The sequence below is a fragment of the Pinus tabuliformis genome, chromosome 7 (assembly GCF_031772625.1).
Source record: "Pinus tabuliformis cultivar Carrire ecotype Pingquan chromosome 7, CPIR1, whole genome shotgun sequence".
NCBI classification, from domain to species: Eukaryota; Viridiplantae; Streptophyta; class Pinopsida; order Pinales; family Pinaceae; genus Pinus; species Pinus tabuliformis.
Genome location: NC_142293.1, coordinates 1,113,112,952 through 1,113,123,902, shown reverse-complemented (window position 1 = coordinate 1,113,123,902; position 10,951 = coordinate 1,113,112,952).

Below are 10,951 nucleotides of genomic sequence, written 5' to 3'. Positions count from 1 at the left end.
AACAAATAGCCACAGTTCATTCTGGTGAAAATGCCCTCAAGGAAAAGGCCAACAGGTATTTGTGTAGCAGCGGACATAGTAGAAATAGGGACTTGCTTCGACAACCTGCACCTAAGCCACTGGAAGATCCGTCGATGTGGTGAGAAAGGAAAGGGTGAAACTGAAGGATTACCGTAAGAGCCCCTACAAGGATAGAATCAAAAGCAATGAAAAAGCCTAAAAGGTTGGGCCACAACACGGAACATCTCTGGCAGAAGGTAGAGAAAATTGAAGAAGGCAGCATCAACGTCGAGACAACCTTCTACGTCTATTCAAGATTAACAAATGATGAGATATGTGTATTATCAAAAGACAAGTAGAGCAATGCCTAGCCTGCCCATCATGTGAATCCCCAATCGTGCAACTGTCGCAGCTAACTAACATGTGCATAGGCACGAGTTTTATTAATTTTAGGAATTAATTTGTTAACCGTAAACACTGGAATATGTTGTATGGATAAGCAGGTAACTTCCTATATGAATGCTGACTTTGTAAAATCAGACAGGGCTGAGATGTATTATGGGTAATTTTAATGAAAAATGATTTTTGTAAAATAAATTATCTGCAGCAGGCAAACTTGAAAATAGGAATCAAGCCTGAAAGGTTCAGCCTCTACAGGTAACTAATGCACAGCTTCAAAGTAATTTAGGGTTTGGTGCGTCAAACAAAGCACTGGCCAAATTTTATAATGATTCAGTACAACAAATTAAAAATGGTTACAATTAATGTTACAGTTGTTTTTCTTCCTAGCACATCCTGGGGAATTCTCCCAGGGACTTCCCCTCTTTCCGAGGATCATACCCAGGATCAACAATTCATGAATAATTTATATATAGCTCATCAACAATGAGCTCATTAGAGAAATAAGTCACAAAGTGGATATGAAAAGGGTAGGGAGAGAACAATTTTCTCACAACCACTCGTGCTACACCCAATTGATCACAATTGCATATTTACAATCAACAATGTTTTCATTTTTTTGCTAAAAATATAAACTGAATTTTGTCAAATCTACAGCACTCCACTTGAGATAATCCCCAACATAGACCCATCTTAACAATAGATCTATCAAGAATCGAAAGGGATCAAATCCTTTGAGGTGTAAAGTTTTTGATCATTCAGTATGGATCTACGTTGGCCGTCATCTCATATAACTCTTTAGAACTCACAACTTGCACACCTGGATATGTAAAAATACAATTTTGATTATTATTAAAATATTTATGTTTGCACTGATTTATCTAGATATCATAACTGCAATATTCTATTTATGTGTGGATCTAGCAACTCTTTTTTATCTCTATATAGCAGTTTTTATACTAGCCTAGATCCACCTTAGCACTAGATCTACCAAGCGCCGAGAGGGATCAAATCTCTCAAGATGCAAACCTCTTTTTGAATGCAAAACTTGAGGAAAAGATTACACCTCGAAAGATTTGACCCCTCTCAACAATTGGTAGGTTTGTGCTAAATTTCCACGAAACTCTGCAACTACTTAGATGAATAACTGAAAACTGAAACTAGTTTACTTTCACCAAGATACAGAGTTTCTTAACAATTCATATGCAGCGGAATAAAAACACATCACACAATTGATGCACTTTTCTCAAGAAACCCAGTAGGGAAAACCTGCTTGCTTGATGTGGTATTTTATTGACTGTCTTGGAGCAATTGAATCTATTAGCAATTTGTCTCTCTTGAGAAAGCGTTATGCTTCTCTCACAAATCTCAGCTGATATAGTTGATCTCGGCCCTCTAGCTCACAACCAATCTTCTGTTGCCTCCTTGACTTGCCTCGCAAACCTTGCTCTCTTGCTTCAATCTTGCTCCTCTTTTCTTGCACACTTGTGACTTCCTACTTCTTACAACACAAGCTCCTCAAATTTGTACACACTCTCCTAAATCCTTGCACACTTGTGATCTCTTATTCCTTAGGACACAAGCTCTTTGCACTCTCCACAAACAAGGCTCTCTCACACAAACTCGTGAGTTGTCTTGTCTCACAGCCTTGCGCACAAAACAATTCATGATTCCTTGTGTCTTTGTTCTCCTCTTTATAGATTTGATCCATGCTAAATTAGGCTAGTTCAAATTTAGAACTCAAGCTCTAATCAATGTCACATGGTTCGGGTTCGAGTTCGGGTTCGGCAATGATTAGGTTTGATTTGGGTTCGAATTTTTTGATGAGGTTCGGATGAGGTTCGCCATTAGGTTCGTTTATATATATATATATATATATATATATATATATTATTATTATTATTATTATAGGATAAAATAATAAGAAATCAACATTAGTGAAATATATATATATATATATATATATATATATATATAATTATTATTATCAGTGTTGAAAATATCGGTATCGGTAAAATATCGGCAAGGGTCCGGAAAATATCTTATCGGCAATATCGGCAAATATCAGCAAGCATAAAAAATAATTTTTTCAAATTTTTAAATATAGCCGATATTTTCAAAATATCGCGATATTTTGCCGATATTTTCCGATATTTGCCGATATTTTGAAAATATCGCGATATTTTCTCGGCGATATATCGTTTTGCCGAAAATATCGCGATATTTACGAATATCACCGATATATCGCCGATATTATCAACAGTGATTATTATTATTATTATAGGATAAAATAATAAGAAATCAACATCAGTAAACATAAAAAATGTTATCACGGACAGGTAAACTGCAAGGATAAATTACAAGCTTGAGTTGTGACATGAGGTTATCAGTTCACTCTCCTTCTAATCATCACTAGAGTTGTTAACTCGTGCTCTCTCCAATCAACACTAGAGATCTAACTAGCTCTTTCTTCAATCAAGACTGAAGACTAACTCACTCTAACTGAACTGCTAACTGCCACCTCGTTCTATAGCCAAACTGATGAAGACTCCACTTAACTGAAGCTCCAACTCTACCTACACATGCTAACTTGATGATTATTTCAGTAAATTGGAAATAATTGATTCTAACTGACGTCTAACTCATGAGGTCAGCTCAAGGTCTTCATTGGCTAAGACACAAGCCAGAAGACCTTGCTCACTACATTATCAACACTCCCTCTTAGCGAGGAAGGTACTTCTAGAAGAAATCCACCTGGATCTATCTCCAACACTACCACATTATCTGCTGCTACAGTTGCTCCCTCTAAACTAGAAGACTTCCTTGCTTCTTGCCATAGAATCAGATCTAAAAACCTATTCTTTCCAACCATGATATACAAGTATCTCGGCAGCTGCTTACTCTGCCTCAGCTCGTTGTCACGAATCCCTCTGCAAGTATAGCTATGGTCAGCCCGAGCGTTGGTGACTCACTAGCCTTTTTCGCAGTTGGGTGTTCCGCCACCCCTGCCCCAACTCGACATGCTTTGTCTGCAGCAATGTTGCACGAAGCGGGAGCGAAGCGGAAGCGCGGAGCGCGGAAGCGTCATTTTCCAAAAATCTAGGAAGCGAAGCGTCCGCGGAAGCGTCTGCTATATATATATATTTTTTTATATTTTTTTGCATTTATACTCAAAAAAAACATCCCAAATACCAAATTAATTGTAGAAGACATGAAAACATGCATATTTTTGCATAAATCAAGATAGATATGGCATCCATGATTCCATTGTAGTTACTAGTATGTACAACAATCATCTATATTCTAGCTATTACAAACATACATCAGTATCAATTTGATACTGCTTGATGCCTATAAAATTTCATAGGACAAGCTCAAGCAAGAGAAGGAATGCAATCACAAGGAAAGTTATCAAGTTTCTATCAAGCAAGGGACTGTTAGAATTCAAGTTTGGGAATATGTCAGAGCTGGGCTCAATTGCTCATGAAGGCCACAAATCAAATTTGAAAATGCAAACCATGATTGCAAAGTCCTCCTTCAGCATTTAATGGAAGCAGCCAGCAAGGAGGCTTGGAGAGCTAATTCAAGACTATTTAGGGCAGCATCTCACTTGCTAGATCAGGCCACAAGTCAAGAAGTATTGATGCTTTTTCTGTGCTATTTTGTGGAGGGTTTGTCTCTGTTTACAAGGCTGCAGGAAGGTGCTGCTACAGCTGTATGAGGAGGAGGATTTGAGAGCGCCAAGAGGCCTAGAAGGGACCTACTGCCCTAGCTGCAGTCATCTCAAGCAACAGCACAGGTAAAGGGGGGTGGTTCCTTGTCATCGAAGGAGATTCTCATTCTTCTCTAGGCCACAAAGAAGGGTTGTTTCTACAGCAGCTTGGGGGGTCTGTTTTGAGGGGGTGAAGGCCTAGTTAAGGTCCTCTACCCAAGCCACAGTCATCCTGAGGATCAGTGCAGTTATAACCAAGTATATTTTCATGTATATGAAGACCTAGACCTTGCTGTAGCAAAACCGTGAATTGTAGGAGGCTTGAGGAGGAACCTTAAGCCCCACCAACAGTACATTGAATACCTAGTAGATCAGCATAGGTGGAAGCATAGTTGGACATAAGATCACAGTGATTTGAAGCAAGGTAAGGGCAACAAACTACATTAGCAAGAATTGCAGACTTTACAAGGAAGTCTCTCAGATCTACTCTCACAGTGTATTGATAATTTGATACTGCACCTCTGGAATAATTGGACGTTCGTTATATGGCTATGCTCTTGCTCCTGGTATGATTTACCAATAGTGTCATATGATCATTGGCATATGCTTCAGTATGATTCTTTGCATTATGACATTTGTTCATGACATCAATTCAATATGGACATGTCACTTGCTTCAGTCATATATATGTTATCGTTTCTCATATAGATCAATATTGGTATGGCTTCCCAATATTGGCAATGATGGGTATAAACCTATAAGCAGAGACTTCTTCATTCTTATATGCACTTAGCATTATGTATGGATATCACTGCTCAGCAGTATATGCATGACCTCAACTTCAACAGTTGTATATATTTATGTGTGTGTGTGTGTATCAATCTCACAAATATGTATGGCATCCCTATGTATGATGGTACAGTATATGAATATATAGAAGTGCATCCATCAGTTCAGTAGATGATTGCGCTTCCGGTTGCGCCACGCAACCCGCCCTTTTTCAATGTATATTCATTGAGTTGACATTGTATTCAGAGCAGTAAGACCGTATATTCAGGCTACAATGCTCAAGTTATATGGTATTAGGAATCCTATATGAGAATGATGTCATATTGGTGGGTTGCGTCCAGGTTGCGTCCAGGTTGCGTCAAGGTTGCGTCCAGGTTGCGTCAAGGTTGCGTCCAGGTTGCGTCAAGGTTGCGTCCAGGGATGCGCGATTCCGGGGGGCCGCAACCTCAAATGGCAGGAACCGTTTTTTTAACCCGGAATCGCGCCACCTCAAAAACGGATCCGCGCTTCCACTGGGGATTCCGGATCGATTCGCTCCGATCCGCGATTCTGCCTTTGGATCCGGGGGGGGGCGATTCCTGCAACACTGGTCTGCAGCTTTCGCTGCCACCCCAACACTGCTCACGCACGATTGTCCGCTCCGGCCAATCCAACCCCGCATCCACCCTACCAATCGTTGATTGGTCATGATCCGCCCAACTTGTTCGAATTCCATCCCTATCAGTTGATCCTGGTGTTGCACTACTATATTGTGCCACCCAGTCTGTGGATCATTGTTGCACCCTCGATCTCTCTATTGCTTATGTTCACTCAACGATAGCCCTAGTGCCTACACGATCTACCTGTCCTGTTGGTTGTTGGCTTGTGCTTTTTGTGTTTGTGACCCGTCGGCCCTCCAGCGTCCAAACTCTTGTGCCCATAACCACGTCCTTGCTCAATTGGGGGTTGGGGTTCTCTGCACCTATACACTCTGCCCCGACCACTGCGTTGTTTCGATCTAGTCAAGTTCAGGCTCTATGAAGTCAACTTGCCTGAATGTTTGTCGGCTTCCCATGCGGTCAGTCTCTGCGTCCCTCGTTAAAAAATTTCACGTGCATGGATGGGTGGTTGGGTGTCACCTGCATCCTAGGTGGTCGACTTGGCCTCACTGCTGGCGAGCCACCCACGACCTTTGACTTTTGTTTTTATTTTTTTATTTTTTTTTAAAACGACCCTTTTTTGTTTGGTCCTTTTTTTTCTTTTCACAAATTTAAACAAATAAAAAAAAAAAATATATATATATATATATATATATCCCGTAAAAATTTCTCCTCGACCCAAAAAAAATACAAAAAAATCATTCATACTCCTCTTTAAAACTCTAGCGCAAGCTTTCTGCTTGATCTGCATTCTTCACTAATTGGTCAATCTAGTGCTAATCTTTATATTGATCTATGCTCTGATACCATGTTAAATTTCCACAAAACTCTGCAACTAATTAGATGAATAACTGAAACTAGTTTACTTTCACCAAGATATAGAGTTCCTTAATGATTCATATGCAACGGAATAAAAAGACATCACACAATTGACACACTTTTCTCAAGAAACCCAACAAGGAAAACCTACTGCTTGATGTGGTATTTTATTGATTGTCTCTCTTGAGAAAGTGTTTTGCTTCTCTCACAAATCTCGGCTGATATAGTTGGTCTCGACCTTCTAACTCACAACCAATCCTTTGTTGTGTCGTCGACTTGCTCTGCAAACCTAGAGCTTCAATCCTGCTCCTCTTTTCTTGCACACTTGTGACTTCTTACTTCTTAGGACACAATCTCCTCAAATATGCACACACTCTCCTAAATCCTTGCACACTTGTGATCTCTTATTCCTTAGGATACAAGCTCTTTGCGCTCTCCACAAACAAGGCTCTCTCACACAAATTCGTGAGTTGCCTTGTCTCGCAACCTTGCGCACAAAACAATTCATGATTCATTGCATCTTTGTCCTCCTCTTTATAGATTCAATCCATGCTAAATTAGGCTAGTTCAAATTTAGAACTCGAGCTCTAATATCGAGTTAACTGAGAGTGTTACTCGCTCTCCTTCCAATCATCACTAGAGTTGTTAACTCGTGCTCTCTCCAATCAACACTGGAGATCTAACTCGCTCTTCCTTCAATCAAGACTGAAGACTAACTCACTCTAACTGAATCGCTAACTGCCACCTCGTTTTGTAGTCAAACTAATGAAGACTCCACTTAACTGAAGCTCCAACTCTACCTAAGCATGCTAACTCGATGATTATTCCAGTAAACTAGAAATAACTCATCCTAACTTAAGTCTAACTCATGAGGACAACTTGAGGTCTTCATTGGCTAAGGCACAAGCCAAACGACCTTGCCCACTACATTTTCAACACTTCCTCTTAGCGAGGAAGGTACTTCTAGAAGAACCTCATCCACCTGGATCTGTCTCCAACATTACAACGTAATCCGTTGCTTCCGCTGCTCCCTCTAAATTAGAAGACTTCCTTGCTTCTTGCCATAGAATCTGATCTAAAGACCTATTCTTTCCAACCATGCTCTGTGAGTACCTCGGTGGTTGCTTACTCTACCTCGGCTCGTTGTCACGAATCCCTCGGCAAGTACAGCCTTGGTCAGCCCGAGCACTAGTGACTCACTGGCCTTTTACACAGCTTGGTGTTCCACCACCCCTGCCCCAACTCAACGTGCTTTGTCCACAACTTTTGCTGCCACCCCAACATTACTCATGCACAAATGTCCGCTCCTACCAATCAGTCCCTGCAGCGACCTTGCCAATTGTTGGTTGGTTGGCCCAACTTGTTGTTCAAATTCCATCCCAATCGGTTGGTCCTGGTGTTGCGCTACTCTACTGTGCCACCTGGTCTGTGGATCATTGTTGCACCCTTAGTCTCTTTATTTCTTATGTTCGCTCAACGATAGCCCTAGTGCCTACACGATCTACCTGTCCCGCTGGTTGTTGTCCTATGTTTTTTGTGTTTGTGGCCCGTTGGCCCTTCAACGTCCAAACTCCTACGCCCTCAACCACGTCCCTGTTCAATTAGCAGTTGGGGTTCTCTACACCTATACACTCTAGCATGAACACTGCACTGTCTTGATCTAGTCAAGTTCGGCCTCTACAAAGTCCCCTTGCTCGAATGTTTGTCGGCTTCCCCCGCAGTCGGTCTCTACGTCCCCCAATAGAAATTTTCCTGTCCGTGGATGGGTGGTTGGGTGCCGCATGCATCCTGAGTGGTTGGCCTAGCCTCGTTGCTAGCAACTAGATCGACCAACGACTAGTTGGCCACCCACAACCTTTGACTTTTGTTTTTATTTTAAAATGACTCTTTTTTTGTTTACGTCCTTTTTTTTCTTTTCATGAATTTAAACAAATGAAAATAAAAAATATTACCCATAAAAATTTCTTCTCGACCCAAATAGAACAAAAAAAAAATTGTTTGTACTCCTCTTTAAACCTCTAGCGCAAGCATTCTGCTTGATCTGCGCTCTTCACTGACTGGTCAATTTTGTGTCGATCTTGATTCTTTATAATGATCTATGCTCTAATACCATGTTAAATTTCCATGAAACTCTGCAACTACTTAGATGAATAACTGAAAACTGAAACTAGTTTACTTTCACCAAGATACAGAGTTTCTTAACAATTCATATGCAGCGGAATAAAAACACACCACACAATTGACACGCTTTTCTCATGAAACCCAACAAGGAAAACCTACTTGCTTGATGTGGTATTTTATTAATTGTCTTACAGCAATTGAATCTATTACAAAGCAATTTGTCTCTCTTGAGAAGGCGTTTTGCTTCTCTCACAAATCTCAACTAATATAGTTGATTTCGGTCTATGTTGATCTCGACCCTCTAGCTCCCAACCAATCCTCTGTTGCCTCCTTGACTTGCTCTACAAACCTTGCTCTCTTGCTTCAATTTTGCTCCTTCTTTCTTGCACACTTTTGACTTCCTACTTCTTAGGACACAATCTCCTCAAATTTGCGCACAATCTCTTAAATCCTTGCGCACTTGTGATTTCATATTCCTTAGGACACAAGCTCTTTGTGCTCTCCACAAACAAGGTTCTCTCATGCAAACTCGTGAGTTGTCTTGTCTCACAACCTTGTCCACAAACCAATTCATGATTCTTTGTGTCTTCGTCCTCCTCTTTATAGATTCGATCCATGCTAAATTAGGCTAGTTCAAATTTAGAACTTGAGCTCTGATAGCGAGTTAACTAAGAGTGTTACTCGTTCTTCCTTCAATCAAGACTGAAGACTAACTCGCTCTAACTAAACCACTAACTGCCACCTCGTTCTGTAGTCAAAATGATGAAGACTCCACTTAACCAAAGCTCCAGCTCTACGCATGCTAACTTGATGATTATTCTAGTAAACTAGAAATAACTTATCCTAACTTAAGTCTAACTCATGAGGACAACTCGAGGTCTTCATTGGCTAAGGCATAAGCAAGAAAACCTTACTCGCTACATTTTCAACAGTCTGGAATTGAGATGGATCTATGTTGGTTCTTTGTAATATTATTTATATTAAATAGAAATTTAACATCTCTTTCTATAAATAATCTTATTTTTAATTCTATTAGAATCCTCATAATACATATATATTATAACTACATATGTATGTGCATGGCATTTTTCTTTAACATGTTTTATAATTTTTTATTTTAATTTTTTAATGTGATATGCATAACATAGATTATATGTACATATATAGAGAGAGATAATATTGGAATTATTAAGTCTTTATATGATATTACCTACAAGTTGAATATAAAATTTTGAAATATCATGGTTATGACTATGAATCATCATTATTTTAATTTATTTTAATGTAATATGCATATTATGAATTATTTTCAAAGAAACTGTCTATAATTTGATTAATAAAAACAAAACTGCAATATAAAAAATTGAATTCAGCGGACTCATTATTTTTATTATTACTTTTGTTACTTCTTTAATTTGAGTCATCATTATGTTTTATTACTTTTTTTGATCTAAGGCTTCACTAAAACATCTCCCCCATAATGGAGGCAACGATTTTTTTTATTTTTTTTTAAGTCTAATTTTACACCTAATGCCTCATTGATCTAATGCTCCACTACAACATCTCCCCCATAATGGCCTGTAGAGCACCTCTGCAATTATGTGTATATATCAAATCTCTCTCTTTTATATATAAAGATATATTTTTATTTCTGTTTGTATCTATATTATAGTATTACTTTTATTATTTGTTTGTTATCTTTTGTTCTGAAGCTGGCAAATGGCAACATAAACATTACCCTTGTGGCAACGCTTGTACCATGCTGGGCTATAGAAATGCCTTTGCAATTAACCACATTCCTGAGATTCCCACTTTCATGGAAGAACAAAGATATAATAGGTTAATAAACAAGTCTTTTGAAAGTGGCGAATGAAACAATCTACCCCTCTAAAGGGCTCAATTTTTGGCAAGCTAACAACTTCTGGTACCAGTTTTAAAGTCTTTCCTACGTTGTCCAAACTCCAAAGGGAATCAGGAGGGCTAAGAACATTACAACTCGAAGCCTGTAAACTAGCATAATAGATCCATGCTAACTGCAAATCTATTAAACACCGAAAGGGATGAGGTGCAAAACTCTGATTAATAAATCTAGGGTTAATAAATCTGGTATTGACATGGATCTATGCTAGTTTACTTTTTTACATTATGGTAATTAAAATAAATAGAAGATTGGCTCTTCCTTTTTTTCCATTCAATTTACTTAATATTCCAAGCATGATGCATGGGTTATAACTTATGGCACACATTTCTTCCATTCCCAGTTGTAAGACCGCCTCGCTTGCCTCAGTGCAATGACATGGCAGGGACTAACACTGTTCACTTCAAATCACTGCCAAACATAAGCCCATTTTTTGGGAAAAACAAGCCCATTATCAGCGTAGTTTTAATTTTTTCATAGGCATGCACAAAATCCATCGTGATTATATGATCCAAAGAGATAAAATTCTAGCCATGTAAATGTTCATGTATTCCT